The sequence below is a fragment of the Mirounga leonina genome, unplaced genomic scaffold (genome assembly GCF_011800145.1).
Source record: "Mirounga leonina isolate KUSES-001 unplaced genomic scaffold, KU_Mleo_1.0 Mir_101664, whole genome shotgun sequence".
Lineage (NCBI taxonomy): Eukaryota > Metazoa > Chordata > Mammalia > Carnivora > Phocidae > Mirounga > Mirounga leonina.
Genome location: NW_023270175.1, coordinates 15,737,099 through 15,753,824, shown reverse-complemented (window position 1 = coordinate 15,753,824; position 16,726 = coordinate 15,737,099). Strand labels below are relative to the sequence as shown.

At 39.6% G+C, this 16,726-nt stretch overlaps 1 protein-coding gene across 1 annotated transcript in view; it reads left to right on the top strand.

Moving 5' to 3' along the window:
* Positions 1-1,492: 1,492 nt before the first annotated feature.
* Positions 1,493-16,726, top strand: part of TENM1 (teneurin transmembrane protein 1) — a 785,358-nt gene continuing 770,124 nt past the window's right edge. The window contains exon 1 of the mRNA XM_035008354.1: positions 1,493-1,933. The gene's annotated coding sequence lies outside the window, so the exon portion shown is untranslated. The remainder of the gene's footprint in view (positions 1,934-16,726) is intronic.

The window sequence follows — 16,726 nt, the reverse complement described above, 5'->3', positions numbered from 1 at the left end:
CTACGGCGGGGGTGGCGCTGGGGGCTGGGGGAAGGGGTCTGGGAGTACGCAAGACTCCTGTTTCTCCAGTTAGTGCAGCTCCCCTGGCTCGGCACTTGGTATCTCCCACGGTCTTGCTCTCGCTGGGAAGCCGGGAAGGAGAAGGCGACTGTGGGCGTCGCCGCCGCCCTTCCCGGAACGGGAGCCAAACTCCAATAGGGCGCCAACGCCTCCCTCTTAAGCCTCACATCTGGCCCAGCCGTGCAGATGTTGGCGGCCGGAGAGCTCCTCCACGAGAGGCACCCCAAGTCCTGAGCATGCCCAGTAGGACTCCTAAGGCTCCCGAAGCGAGTTTCTGGACATGTAGATTCCGCTTTTCCGCTTTTTAGAGGAAGCTGAAGAGGGTGGGAAAGGAGGGATCCAGGGCTTGGGGCAGCGCGCTGGGTTCGCCCGGGTACGTGCCCCTCCTGCCCGGCGGGGTGAGGGGCGGAGCCGGTTGAGGAGTCCAGGGACCAGGGCGGCCTGGCAGGGCAGGAGCTGGAGCGCTGCCCCCGCCCCCCGCCCCTAGAGGACTTTGTCAGTGCTGAGCTGACGCGCCGCCAGGAGGCTGCGGGTGGCCGGCCTTGGCGCGCTGGGGTCACACTGTCAGCTGGTGGCAGTCAGCGGTGCTCTCACACAGACGGACGCGAGAGAGCTTGCGGGTCACTTACGCGCGACACTCACGGGCTTGGCTTTTCTGGAAGGCGGGGGAGAGGGAAAAAGGAGGAACCCAAACAATTTCTCTCGCTCGCTCGCTTTCTTTCTTTTTCTTTTTTTTTGCCGAAGTTATACTGGCAAGAGACTTCACATTCTAAGTCAGTGCTGAGGCTTTATACAGCGCAGCAGTGATCACGCTCCTTTGTGTATGTGTGTGTGTGTGTGTGTGTGTGGTGTGCACGCGCGTTTGTGTATGTCATGACTATGAAACACTGTCCCAGGTTGATCTTGGGGATGATAAACACTCCTCCGAAACCCCTACCTCACCTAACCCTCGGGGGTTAAAAAAAAAAAAAAAAAAAAGCTAGTCATGAGAGTCCCCTGGCCAGGAACTCATTGTGGTACAAAATCTAAATTTTGTTGATCCATATTTCTTTCCTCTGCTCCCATCTCCAGCTTTCTCCTTCTTTCTCTCCATCCTCAAATACCCTGATGTTTCTCATCTTGACTTCCTTTCCTCTGCCCGTTACCTGCTCCCTCAGCCCTCCTCCTCCTTCTGCTCCTCCTCCCTCCCCTCATCTCAGCTGCGGCTAAAACCTGGAGTCTTGGGGAAAAGGGAAAAAAAAAAAAAAAAAAAAAAAAAAAAAAAAACCTCGGCTGTAGAGCTGTCAAACCGGGCATGCTCAGTAGACAGGGCAGGTTTTTTGGTCTCGAGTAGCGGAGAAACATTTTTTGCACCACCGTTACCAGCCTTAGAGCGCGGCGGCGGCGGCCACGGCAACATCAGCACAGCCATCAGCCGTGCAGACGCCCCGCACCCGGGAGCGCGGCGGGCTCCCTCTTAGCCCGGAGTTCACCTCCGAGTGCCCCGGGGGCTGAGCTCACCCCTTCTGCTTGCACACACACGCACACTCTCACGGACACACAGGCGTATACACACTCTCGCACACACACACGACCCCGGGCGCAAGCACCCTCCTGGCAAGGATCGTCCGCTGGCGCGGCAATAGCCAGGTTCGGTCCCTGCCTCCGGCGGCTGCCGGCTGAAAGCACCGCCGCCGCCAGCCAGAGGAGAGCGATGCGGGGGCCCAAGCGGCAGCTCGCACAGTAATGTGGATTTACAGTCGTTTCCCGCAGGAACCGGCTGAGACGCCTGAAGTCTCGGGCACCGGCGGCGCCCGGCGGGGCTGAGCACCTGGCGAGGGGGCGGGGGACCGCACCTGGGGACGCCACCGAAACTTGCGCCTGGACTAGGTAGGTGCGTTTCTCCCGGCCCTCATCTCCTTCCCTCTGTCTCGCGGCCCCCACCCCCCACCTCCCACCCCAAGGACTCGGGCGAACTTCGCCCCGAGGCTGCAGGCGACCGATGGCGGCTCTGGGCTGTGAACCGCGGGCTGCGTCCGCGCTAGGAGTCCTGCCCGAGGTAGCAGAACCTTCGCTCCTTCATCTCTGGGTCTCCGCCGGACCCGGGGCTCTGAACCACCCGGGCGAGGTGGGAGGTCGGCCTCGTTTGCAGTTCAAGCTTCCAGTGGGCTCTGGGGGTACTCCTTCGGGTGCTCGCTGGGCTTTACAGGCGACACTTTTGCCAACCAACTCCGGTTGTAAAAGGGGGGGGGGCCCTCGCCTCGGCTCTCGCGCAGAGCCGGGGCGCTCTAACAAGTGGACCTGGATGCTGGGAAAGGGGGGGCTCGGTCCGAGAAGAGACAAGGGGCGCCTCTCCTCTCCCTCCCACCTGGAGCGTTCGCCCCGGGCTAGGCCACTTGGGTCCCGCTAGTGCCCTCTCTCCGAGAGAAGATGCCCAGGGGCTAGGACGCACTTTATTACCTGTTTGCTTCTGAATTTTTCTTTGAACCTTACTCGGGGAGCCCAGATTCGGGGAGGGGAGAACTCTAGAACCTTCTTCTAACCTACGCCGTTTGGGGCCCCACCCGATGCGTCCTCCCTATACCCCAATCTTTGTCAAAAGAGACAGTCATTACGCAGTAGTCGGTGTTCTGGGAGCCGTCGGTTTTGGCTTAAACCACGCGCTCAGCTGCACGGGTTTGTGTGGGGGTTTTTTGCGTTTCATCCTGAGACGTGGTCCCGGGAATCTAGTAGCGGCCAGTACATCTGCGGAGCGCCAAGTACCGTCTAGGCATGCCTGGAGAAATGTAACCTCACTTTCTTCCACTCCACAACGGGCAGATTGACAATTCAGTTTTAGGATGCTTTTCCTAGAGGTGGAGAAGGGAGACTGTTAGCGCGATTTGGTGAGTGGATGTGTTTGCAGTCAGGAGTGTATTTAAACATTTCAGCAAACCCAGTGCAGCCAGTTGTTTACAATTGCCGAGACAGACGATCTCACTCCACTAGTAGATGTCTCGACATCTATTTCGCCACCAGGAGAGTAGGGGAGGGGGCGAAGGCTGCTTTGCAGCTCGTGCTTGCCGTCGGCAGCTTCGGGTTTAGCAGATCTGCATCACTGCTGCTGGCGATATGCTAATATGTATAGAAAAACTCCACATTTTCAATATGAAGCAGTTGGTCAGGAGCCGCCTGAACTGTCCCGGTCCCCCCCCCCCGGAATGTTAATCCCGAGTTGTATTTGAGGTGGCCCTAAGAAATACGAAAAGAAGTTTCTGGTGCTATGGAAGGGCAATTAGTAGCCCTTACTACAATTAGTAGTAAATCCCTTCGGTTTTAGAAACCAAAAGGAAACGAAATACCTCAGTGGACTCTAATGGGTACTGTTTGATTAACATTTAATTGATCGCCTTTGTGGTAAGTAAGGGTCACAAATAGCTTCCTTGAATTTTAGATTGTTGTTCTATGATTACAACTAACAAACCAGGTACACTATACTATGAGAATCAGTCCCTACTCTTAACCTGTTTGGGGAAGACATTGGAAATGTCTGCTCTATTCTTATCTTTTGGCTGAAATACCCTGGTTCATCTCCTTAGTCCAGAGACTTTCAATTTGGAGCATAGGGTACTTAAGTGCTGCCAAGAATGAGTACAGTCTAAGAAGGAAAGGCTTTTTTAATTATTATTAAAAGGAGATCCACAGCTTTACGTTATGCTCCATGATTACCCTGCATTTGCTTGTTTGCTCAACACCCCCTCTTTGCTTTTCATATCTGCAATATGGGGGAAAATGAATTTTTATAGGACATAGTATGCCCCTTAAAGTAAATATCTGGAAAAGCAGAATCCTAGTTTTGCCATTTTGGTCGAAGTTTATAAGACTTTTTGGGTGATGTGTTAACTAATTTACTAATGTGAAGTTTTTTTGTTTTTGTTTTTGTTTTTAAGGTAGTTCAAAGCTTTCAAGTACGCTCAAGTAAGGTTGGAAGCTTTTAATGGTAATAAAAGTCAGGGGTTCAGCTAATTTCCAAAATGAACCCATGCTTTAAATGTTAGTTGAAAGTTCTCAGATTGTCCCTCAGAATGTTTTTGATAAACAGGTGTTTCTGGAAAACAACTCTACAAAGAGATTTTGACATTTGCATAATAAAACTAACAGAATCTAGTCCGTAGAACAATGCCAGACACAGTAGAAAAATGAATATTTTTAACACATGAATTAGTATTTACCATTAGTTCTGGGTCCCAGTTCTGAACATAATATGTAATGAGGCTGAAGGAAAGAAGGCTTTGTAGAATCATTGTGCTGTAAGGGTGATTAAGCGAGACTCCCAAATACTCAAACATATAGGAGTGTTAAAAAGTAAAATCAGATTGTATGTAATTACAGTCTCATTCAAAGGCCTAATTCAGAGTCCAAGTCCAAATACCCTAGAAGTCTCATTGTTCCAATTCAGCTATCATACGTATAAATAACACTGACATAATCATAGTTTCCTTTATAGTCATTGTACCTTTCTGATGCTTTTAACACAAAGATTCTTGCTGAAGCAGAACAGCTCAGTATTTAAGTTTATTCTGTACAGTGTTACTTTAAATCATCAAACTGCAAAGTATTCTTTTGACACATTGCCTCTGAACTTTATTTTCCATGACAATCTTAAAAACTTGGAAGTGTTAAGAAGGTTCAGTATTAATTAACAAATTTTTTTTCTATTCTGATAGAGATAGCCATTAGAATGCATGTAATTTTTGCTTGAAGCTTGCTTTTCCCAAATGTCCATTAGTTTCAGTTTTTAGTTATCAAGTGCTTAATATAGATTATAGTTAATAAGTCCCCTAAGGTTTCCCAAACTATTTATTTATTTATTTATTTACCCACTTACTGACTGACCTGAGGTCAGAAGAAGACCAGTACTTTGCATACTCAATTTTTAATGAAAACAAATTTTTTATAGTACTCACAGTTTTTCTCTCCCTCACTCATGCACACACACACACACACAATCTCTAAAGAATGCCATGCATCATACATAAAACATGTATAATAATTTTATTAAAATTTTATATATTTTTTAAAATTCCTGTCACTTTAACCTCAAAAGTAGTAATCCATGCACACCTAAAAAGAAAAGAAGCTTCCTTTCATTTACCATTTGGAATAAAGGTTTGAACTGGATTACTAACACAACTACAGGCAAATTAAATGATGAAGAATATTGTAAGAAAGAGTATTTAGCAATTCTGATCAACAGCATATATCCATAGCTGGGAATGTAGGTTCTGATTATAAAAAATTAAGAAGAATCAAATTTCAGAACTGTTTCCATATACACTAAGTGTTTTAAATCATCTGCAGGTTCTGTGTATTAGGTTAAACCACTATTTTGAATGTAGATTACTATTATTTTTCCTTCCCCTAAAAGGTAAAACATTCTGAATCCAGGCTTAATATATTATTTCTATTTCTTTCTGTTATCCTGGCTTAATATATTCTTTCTATTTCTTTCTGTTTTCCATTGATTTTTTTTTTTTAGAACTGAGGAAAGTAAATATCAAATAGGACCGTGCTTAGTTTGAGCAGGTAAATGCTAGAAAAGGTTTCACACAGCTTTTGATTATTCCTAATAACCTTGATGGTCCAACCATAGGTGTCTCTTCAGTATATGGTATTCTGTTATGACAATTATATGATGTATAGAGATTTTGTAGTTTGCTAGATGCATGGTGGTACAATTTAGCAAGACCAACAAAATTGCTTACATTTGGAACCCATGAAAAATAAGGCTGAGGAAATTGGAATTTGATGGCATAAACTGAAAATTATTGTGTAACAATATTTATATCAATTGGACTGCTAACATTTTTGTGTATAATCAAAGCAAACTAGTTTTAGTTGGAGATAGTAAATGTTTTTACAGTTGATTTTGGATCCCTAATATTTAAAAAATAATAATTTAGAGTTTGATAAATAAAGCCTGTTAAATTCTTATGTAACTTTAGGACTCATTTCTAGACCTGGAAGTATAATCTTGGATAATTTACAATTTTTTAAAAAAAAATCTGACTTTTACTTCCTGTCCAAGCCTCTACTTTAGGTAAACAATAGCATATGGTGAAACATGCATATATGCCAACTAACCACTACCTCTTGGATGATGTTTTCAATGTGATGTAATGATTCTGAAATATTGGGTTCTCCATTCCCACCCTACTCTAACTGTGTGAGTGGAGAAGTTAATTGGAAAATGGACATAGGAAAATGTGTTAAATAATCTCTTTTTATACTGGTGGATCACTCCCTGTGAAGCTCTTACTCTGAGCCTTTGTACTTGTGTTTATGGTAGGTATGTGCCAAGATTAGTATTTTTTTTCTGGGTGCTTATGACAGGTCTCTATGGCTCTATCTCAAATATGTGAGTGAAAAGTTCCGTCAAACATCCAGCTGTTTGGGGTGATGCAAACAAACATCTGGTTGGTTGAGAGAATTTTTTACTTAGTCTCTGAATGTTTGGAGTCATTTAACAGGCTGATGAATCTTAATATCTATGCCAAAAAAAGAAAGCAAAAATAAAATGAAACACTTCAAAATAATGCAGAGTACCTTAAACACTTTCGGATTACTATAAAATGCATAATGAACTATATGCCATCCTGAATCTACAGCCTTCTATGAAATGTGTAAGATGTTGCTTGCATCCCTTAACAATTACAAAAACAGAAACACACTGGTCTTTTCAACAAGCCAGGAAATTAAAAACTTTAACTTCAATTCTACCTTCCCCCTATGCCCCCGCTACTGATTCATCGGTTTAAAGAAATCAACTTAAAGAGTTTGATATGTTGGCTTCTTAAAATTTTCTGCACCTCATTTTCCACGGATTCTTCCACTGCCATGGAAACTAGACGGGACAGACAGCTGGGAGTCACTAATTCAGGATGGGAACCTGCTTGTTAATTTAATTTCATGCCAGCCTGTTGGTCCCTGAAAGTAACCGTAAAAGGCTGGGGAATTGAATTTGTGAGCAATAAATGATTAAGCAGAACAAAAATCAGTGCCATCTCTGTCATTTTCCTGAAAATCTTACCGCTTACCCTCTTTGTACCCTACTCAAGCAGTTCTTTCAAAATAATCACAGAAATAGAGGCTTGATTTGTGCATTTCTATTGGTATTTATGTGTGTTACAGAGCGTTTTTGTTCTATGAGGACATTCACAGCTGTAAAAGAGTTTCATAATAGCTATTATATTGAAAAAATATGTTCTTTCAAATTATGATTTTGTAGACTTTGAAGAAGCCTAGTTAGCAATCATAGTAAAGTTAAATATAAATGATGCTTGAATTTTCCAGTAGGATTGGTTATTTTTCCTTTCCAAATATAAAAACAATTTTATTAAAATATTTATGCCTCATTTTTTTTTATTACAAAGACCAAATGGATTTGAAAACATTTATTTGAAATCTGTAAAACACTCATTTTACCCGTCACCCTAAAGCATACTGATTGTTTTAATTTTAATGGACTAAGTTGTCAGTTGATAAGTAGTCAACAATGAGGAAATTGCCTTTTAATGTTTCTCATATTCTGTTGTAACATTTTTGTGGCTGATTATGACTTACAAAATTGAATTTTGGAATCACAAACTCTAATATGAGCTGAATTGCAATCCATGTTAAGCCTTTTGCAATATTATCAGCTATGGGTCCTGATAAATTAATATTTTTTCCTGTGAATTTATGGCTGTAAACAAATTTCTGTATTACGGCTAAGAAAGAGTGATTCCCAAAAAGGATTTTGGTGATGAAAAAAGAAGGAAGATCTATATTTATATATCACCAGGTATTTTGACTAGAATTTCAAAATATAAATATCCCAGACAGAATTATTAATGATAGAATAGAGTAGTGATTTAAAAATGTAGGAAAAATAATATTTACATTTTTACAGTTTAGGGAATATTGATGATATTGGTATCCATTTGTGAGGTATTGAATTGCATATATTTTGTTAATTGGTTTATTTTTGTTACTTAAGCCATATTGGTGTGATATGAAAATATCTGAGTAAAACATGAAAAATTCAGTCAATCATCATTGTTGAACATGTAGATTTCCTAGTATCTGTCTGTGTCCTTTTTCTGTATCATGTCCGTTTGTTCTGGCCTTTCAGCAGATGCTTAGCATTTGGATGTACAATGTAAAATAGCAGTCATCTGGATGGTTCCAAATATCTGATCAATGAATTTTGGCTATTCATCCAAATAATGATCTGGTGTTATCACCTCAGTTTCCCTTTTGAAATTACGTGTGTTTACTTTTCAGTTATTTTCCTATTTAGATGTAAGGTATTGTGAATATTCAAGATGCTGATGCAGTTGTATATATAAAACTTGGAGTAGAATCCCTATATGGTTATATCAAAGGAAATCCATTTTCATTTTAATGTTTGGAATCATAGTTTAATGTTTTTAATTGCCTGTATGAATGAGGATTTTTAAAGCAGCCAAAATAAAAGTACATTACATACTTCAGGGAAAATCTGATCATTGGCTAAGGTCAAGGAGAAAATTTCCCAGTTGCATGGTTTTGTGTAATTGGTGGATTCTAAGTGTTTATATTACTTCTCATGGCTCTATCTGGTTTAGACACCTGTCAAAGAGAAGGTGCCAGATTAGATGGTCATTTGGTTTATTAGATATTATAATCTCTGTGTCCCAGCTGTATATAGGCATTTTAAGAAAACTCTTCAGTTGTTCAGAGAAATTAGAAAAAGATACTGCAGATGGCCTATCTCAATAATCCAGGTTTTTTCAGGTACATTTAAAATTAAATGTCCTAAGAGATGATTAATTCAGGGAAGTTATTGATAATGAACTCATCTTATGCTACACATCCTTTGCACCTATGATGATGCCTTATTAAATGTGTCTCAATCTTGCTAATTACCACCTGTGTTTAAATATAGAGGTGTATAAATACACTACAACCACAGGGTGACTGGAATCCTTCTAAATCTGAAATGTTCCTAGCTAACTCAATTCCTATCAACAAAATATTTCTGATCAACGTTTCGAATTTATACTCTGTGCATTACCTCCCTTTAGCATTAATTTCTTTTTTTAAAGCTGCTCTGCTTAATTGCAAGCATTTGAGTGATATTGATGTGTGATCTCCTGCTCTAATAATTATCCCCCAAATATGTTTGTGTTTATATGTGTGGGGATGGAATTTTTTTCCAAAGGAATATTTATTAAAAAGTATATGTACATTTTTGACATGAATTTCACAAGCATCATTTACAGAAACATACATCACTTATTTGCTTAATCTATGCTTGAAATGAATATATCTTTGTGATTGTGACTCATATGTTTAGAGCTTTAAGCAATGTAGGGAAGCATTGACATCATTACTATGCAAGTCAAATAAGAGACTCCTTTTGGAAAGATAGTATTAATTTCACTAATGAGATCTAGTGACCTCTAAGGGAGAAGGCTGTGCAGTTGATTGGCCAACTGATACCTATAGCTTAGATTTGAGAAGACTCTTGTGCTTTGAAATAACAATAAAATCATTCTCATTTCTTACTCCTTCCCTTTCTTTCTCTTTTCTTTCTTTCTAAGAATTGAGGTAGTGCATAGGTTTATGACAAAGGAAGCTCTGGGACACTCACTAAAGTATTGGCGGTGATTAATTTTTTTATTCTTTTTCTAAATCTGACCATTTCTTTATGTGTATCCTAGAGAATTCTAAGTGTAATGGGAAATATTATTCTTTGTATTGTTTTTGGCTCATACATTCTCTCAATGATCTTGGGTAGAAGCTAAAATAATACACTGATTTCCTGGGTTTTTATTCTTTATTACAGATATAAGCTGTGCACATATCCATACGTTGTTGGTGCATTTTTGATTTATCTTTCATGTTTAGTGTAATAAAATGTCAACACTTAGGTGTGACACCATTTATTTTTGGTTTCAAACCCATGAAGTGTTAACACAAGGGTGCTACATTTTTTTTCATTGTTTTGTTCTTTTCCCGTATTTGAGATATTGCCTTAATGAAGCATTGGACAACTTGTGAAAGTGAGGTAACTTTAATGTAAACAATTAGAATTTAGTGCAACGGAAATATTTTAAGGGTAATTCAACACAGAATAGAGAAAATTTTAACAATATATTTCTGTAAAACATGGAATAAAATATGTTTGAGGAAATGTGTAAAACAAGAATAGATGTAATGAGAGAATACTGGTCCCAGATATTTAGCAAAATACCTGAGACTTCTTTGTTGTTGAAAAGGCAGAAAAAGAATCAACTTTACACAGACTTCTGGGGCAATGTGTGTTGAAGTCTCAAGTCTTTTCCACGAAGACTTTCTAGGTCTCATGGACTGTCCTTTTCCTGAAGACTTCAGTATTACACGGGTTTGATTATACATCATAAAACAATCTTCATGAAGAAAAAACTTCGTCTGTTCATTTCTTCATTCATTCACCAAAACTTTTTAAAAATACTTCTGTTTACCCAGTGATACAAGGACACCTTAAAAACTTAGATTCTAGGGGCGCCTGGGTGGCTCAGTTGGTTAAGCGACTGCCTTCGGCTCAGGTCATGAGCCTGGAGTCCCAGGATCGAGTCCCACATCGGGCTCCCTGCTTGGCAGGGAGTCTGCTTCTCCCTCTGACCCTCCTCCCTCTCATGCTCTCTGTCTCTCATTCTCTCTCTCGCAAATAAATAAAATCTTAAAAATAAAATAAAATAAAAAATAAAAATAAAAACTTAGATTCTAATGGAGGAGACAGACCTATATGTATATTGTTATCATGTAACAGATGCTCTAGAAGAGGAATAATTAGAATGTTCTGGAAGCTCAAAGGTAGATATAGTTTTATAAAGGATGTGTCATTTGAATTGGCTTTTAAAAAAATATTTTATTTATTTATTTGACAGAAAGAGAGATAGCGAGAGCAGGAACACAAGCAGGGGGAATGGGAGAGGGAGAAGCAGGCTTCCCGCCTGAGCAGGGAGCCCAATGTGGGGCTCAATCCTAGGACCCTGGGATCATGACCTGAGCCGAAGGCAGATGCTTAACGACTGAGCCACCCAGGCACTCCTTGAATTGGCTTTTAAAGAACAGCTGAAAATGTTTTAGTCAAGAGAATATGGGGAACCACATTTCACATGGGAAAGGATTGTGAAAGAGCACAAGACTAAATTAGCAAGGGAGAATCCCAACCCAGGATAGTAGAGTTTCATTTTATTTCCTATGCAGGTGGGGGAATGGAGGTCAGGGCTAATGTCTTGTTTTATATCTATGTGCCTGACACACAGAAGATGCTTAGTATATATTTGTGGAGTAAATGAATGTATTAAGATTTTCCTGTACAGAGAGATATACTGGAGAATGGTTGTTTTTCTGCCGTTTATCCAAAATCAGGCAATGTACTATGTTGTAGTAGAGTCTCTGAAATTAGATGAGGGGCTTTAAAGTGGGGGGGGGGTCAAAAACTTTGGGTTTTAGAAAGATGACACCTGTATGAAGAATGGATTGAAGTGGATTAAGAATAGTAACAGTGAGTCATTGAGAGACTGTGTTGCAACTGTGAGCAATTACGAGGATATGAACCAAGGCAGTGATAGTAAAGATGGGCGGTGGGGAATTCGAGAGCCACTCATAAGGTAGCCTTAGCAGGACTTGGAAAGTGAAAACATTTAGAGGGTGAGGGAGAGGGAGGAGTGACTTGGTGACTTTGGCTTGGGAAATTAGGTAATACCATTGAGCAATATAGGGAACATAGAAGAAAAAGTCAGTTTTGGTGAGGATAATGAGGTCAGGTTTGAATTTATTTAATGTAAGACACCATCTAGACATCCAGATGGAGATGGTTTGTAACAGATGGAAATTACAGATCTGAAGATGAGGTCTGGGGTAGATACTGTGGGGTAGGTCTGTGTCGTTGGTCAGTGTAGTAGTTGAAATCATAGGAATAGGAAGGGGAGTTCACCTAGGGAGGGCATATAGAGTAAGAAGAGAAGCAAGGATGAGATCTTGAGAAACACTCAACTTAAGAGGTTGGTGAAATAAGAAACCTTCAAGAGAAAGGAAGTCAGATTAAGGTCAGAGAGGTAAGAGGCAAAACCAGAAAATAGTGAAATAGAAGCTAAGGGAGGAAAGGATTTTATAAATGCCATCTAGACAAATGCATGAAAAGATTATTCATACAAGGAAATAAAAATGGCCAACAAATGTGAAAAAAGTTCAATCTTCAATAATTTAAATGCAAATTACAAACAAAAACAAGGTTGTTTTTTTTTTTGTTGGTTTTGTAAGATAATGCTCAGTGCACTTGCTCAAGTACCATACCTTAGAGTCCTTGATTCATCTTTTTTCACACCTGACATCTAACCAATGAACAAATGCTGTTGACTATACCTTCAGACTATATCCTGTCTGAAACATTTTGTCTTCCTTCATCATTAACACCTTAGACCAAACCACCATCATCTCTCACCTAGAATACTGAAATAGCCTCCTAATTATGCCCCTATATACATTTTTGCCCCTCTATAATTTCCCACATAGCAGCCAGGGTGATCCTTTTATTTGTTTTTTTTTTTTTTTTTAAAGATTTTATTTATTTGAGAGAGATAGAGTGAGCAAGAGAGAGAACGAGAGCAAGCATGGGGGAGGAGAGGGAGAGGGAGAAGTAGGCTCCTTCCTCCCGGGAGCCCTGGAGCCTGGGAGCCCCCGATGCAGGGCTTGATCCCAGGGTCCTGGGATCATGACCTGAGCGGAAGGCAGATGCTTCACCGACTGAGCCACCCAGGTGCCCCCAGGGTGATCCTTTTAAAACATAAATAAGATCTTGTGATTTTCCTGCTCTTTGCCCTCCAATGGCTGCCTTCTTCTCACCCTTAAAATAAAATTTAAAAAATAATTTAAAAGTCTTTACCATGGCCTACAAGGCCCTACATGATTTGGTCTCTATTGGGCCTCGCATCTTACTATTTTCCCTACCAAACCTTGTCATAACATTCTAGCTACACTGTCCTCCATTTTGTTCCTTAAACATGCCATGCATTTTTGTTTCTCAGGGCCTTTGCACTTGCCATTTCCACTGCCTGAAATGAATTTTCTCCAAGATTTCTATAAGCTTACTTTCCTGCTTCATTGAGATCTTTGATGAAACATTCTTTAATCATAGAGGCCTTCCTTGGCCATCCTATGTAATGAGTCCTGTCATGATTCTTCATTTTCTATGCCTTTATACGCTTCTGTTTTTCCTGATATTTCTCATCACTACCTGGTATCACACTGTACTTTTGTTTATTTATAACTTGTCAAATCTATTAGCATATTAGCTCTATGAGGGCATGGACTTTGTGTCTGTTTTCTTCACTACTGCATCCATATCACCTGGCACAGTGCCTGGTACATAGTAGGTATTTAATAAGTACTGGTTGAATAAATGCATGAATATAAGGACATGATGAAATGTTTGTTGGTCTAGATTTGGCAATTTGAAGCAAAAGCCTTAAAAATGCTCATAGCCATTTGACCCAATAATTCTACTTCTGGGAATTTTTCCTAAAGAAATAATGCAAAGTGCAGAAAAAGCTTTATTTGCAAAGATTTTTACCAGAAATTATTTGTAATAGTGGAAAAAAATGAAGGAAACTAAATGTTCAACAAGGGACTTGCTAAGTGATTTATGGTACATCTAGACAATGTAATACTTTATGGCCATTAAAGATGATGTTTACAAATATTTTATGATAAAAGGAAAATGTTTATGTTATGCTATCAAGTGATAAAGCAGGATACAAAATTATATTTACCCACTATGTAAGAAAGAAAAAAAAAGACTGGAAAACCATGCACAAAGTGCTAAAATTGGTTATGTCTGTTTGGGGAAGGTGGGTATTAGGTGATTTTTTTTCCTTTATACCTTCAGTATTTCCCAGATTTTCTACAGTAAATCTGTATAACTTTCATTGCAGAAAAATACATTTACGGGATGCCTGGGTGGCTCAGTCAGTTAAGTGTCTGCCTTCAGCTCAGGTCATGATCCCAGGATCCTCCATGAGCCCAGGGTCCTGGGATGGAGTCCACATCGGGCTCCCTGCTCAGAAGGGAGCCTGCTTCCCCCTCTGCCTGCCGCTCCCCCTGCTTGTGCTCTCTCTCTCTGACAAATAAATAAAACCTTTTAAAAAAGAAAAGTACATTTACAAAACAAAGAGGAAACAAAAAACACAAAAATAAATATTGCACCTTAGAAGTGAGGTTTAGGTAATAAATAACAAAGAGGGTAAACCTGTCCTCCTTGAGAGATGGTGTTAGAGGGAGAGAAATATACCAGTTGTAATTGGGGCCAACTGTTCTCTGGCTGCTTTATTTTGAAGAGATATACAGACAGGGAAAATAATTGAGATCCACTGATCCAATCTAGTCTTTAGTCATTGAAGAACCAAGGAGGGCTGAGTTTACCCTGTCAGGATTTGAACAGGATGTTCAAGGGAGATTAGGCAAGTTAAGAATTGTTCATATTGCTGTGGAGAGCACTAGCAATTTGCTTCATGTAAAGCAGGAGTGATTACTCACTATATTTCTTCATGTCATGTAGTAAAAACAATTAAGTGAAGTTAGACTATAGATTGCTTGGCTATTCAGCCACAGTCACCTCTAATGGAAAAGAAGAAAAATAGCATTGACAAATTTTGGCAGGTCTCATCATTAGAAATGCCCATATTGCCAGAAAAAAAAGAAGCTGCAGCCAATAATGTAAACCTAGAAGTTCTCTAGGGCCTGAGGAAGAAAGTGACGATACAGTGTTGCAGCATTAATTGTCTGAGAGCACTGATCATTGTAATGGGGAAACCATCTCTGTTATTAACACAATTATTTTCTACAAGGTCTTTGAGTCAACGTCCCATTAGAAAAATAGCATTAGGGCTTTCAGAGTATGTGTAGCAATATTTAAAGATATACTCATTAGTAAAATAAAGTGTGACCTATATGCAGCCCAAAGTCCCTTGAAAATAGAAAGTGTTAATAAGCTGTTATAATTAGTATATAATTGAGTAATTATTGAAAACAAGTAGAAAATGGCCCATTTCCTAAACAAATAGGAATTACACTTTTTAAATGCATCTGAGAAAGACATCTATCCATACACACATATATGCATATTTTGATTATGCATATCCATGTGTGTGTGTATGTATATATATATATATATATATGTATTTTTTGGACCAGACTCTTAGACCATTCTTCTGTTCGTTCACCTTCAATTTATGCATTTCATCTCCACAGCCAATCTCAGATGATGGTTTCATTTTAAGAGGCTGAGAACTGAAGGATGTAGAATATTATTCTCTATGTAGGACCAAACAAGAGGCAGTGGCACTAATTGAAGTGTGGGTTAGATGAACTCTTAATGAGACGTTCAGATTTGGCTTTAGGACTCTGCTTGCAGTCTCTAGCCTATCTCCAAAACCAATAGTCAGTAGTGTGACTTGCATTTCTAACATTTGTGGCTTCTGCTGTTTTTGCCTCTGGTGTGCATTATTTGGTTGCATTCAGTGATGGTCCTGTCAAACATTTTAACTTTTTTTTTTTTTTTTCGTAAAGGGTACCTAGCCCACACGTAGTATTAAGACAGTCAGCAATTTCTTTTTTGGAAATGAATTCTTGAGTGAAATAAAGAGGTGAAAGTTGAGGGAATGGTACATGTTTGAACTGGTAAGTGATGGCAAATAACCTGGGGTATCTCATATAGATCCATGTATGAACCGGCCTTCTCTAGTCATAAATGGGAAGGATATCTTCCTAAAGACTCCGGTTTGAAGGCAGTTGAGAAGTGAGCAGAGAAGAACTAAATCATTTAAAAGCCCTCTTGTTTCCCAGTTCTCTGTGTATCTCACCGAGGCAAAATGCTGCATATAGGGCAGTTTATTTTTTAAAGCATTTTTTGCTAACCTCCTTGCAGAATCAGCCTGATGGGTATGAAGCCAATTTCTACAGACTTGCTCTGGTATATGTGGCAGAAGAGCCAGAAATACTTTTTTGTAGTCTAGATCTAAGTACTTTCTGAAATGTCTTCCCTTGAAAGATTCTAACTTAGCACTATTATGGAACCACATGAATGCTTGAGCAGAACTATGCCTTTCTTGAGCAACATTAACAGTGATAAAAAATGCACATCAGGCAGTTAGATTGCAACTAATAAAGAGCACTACTTCAGTCTATTATGAATGATTTATATATAGCATATTGGATATGGAGATCATTAGTAATAATATAATACTCTATTATTATCATTACAAGGTCACATTGATGATCTTTGTCAAAGGTGATAATAATGTTATTGACCTACATTTAAAAAATTTTTTAAATTGTTTGCCCTTATTACTGAGATTTTGCCTCAATATAAAAAGAATAAATTTTGGGATTACTTGATTTATAAATTAGGGCCATAAGGTTAATTGAGTGCCAATCATAAAATATTGGAATACTAAAGTTTAAAGTTTTTGTTCTTTTTTCTTTTGTTTTAATTCACCACACTGCCTTTTCTAAAATGGATTTTTGAAGCTTTTTTTGTTTTATTTTTTTTTAATTTAAAGTCCAATTAGTTAACATGCAATGTAATATTAGTTTCAGGTATACAGTATAGTGATTCAACACTTCCATACAACACCCA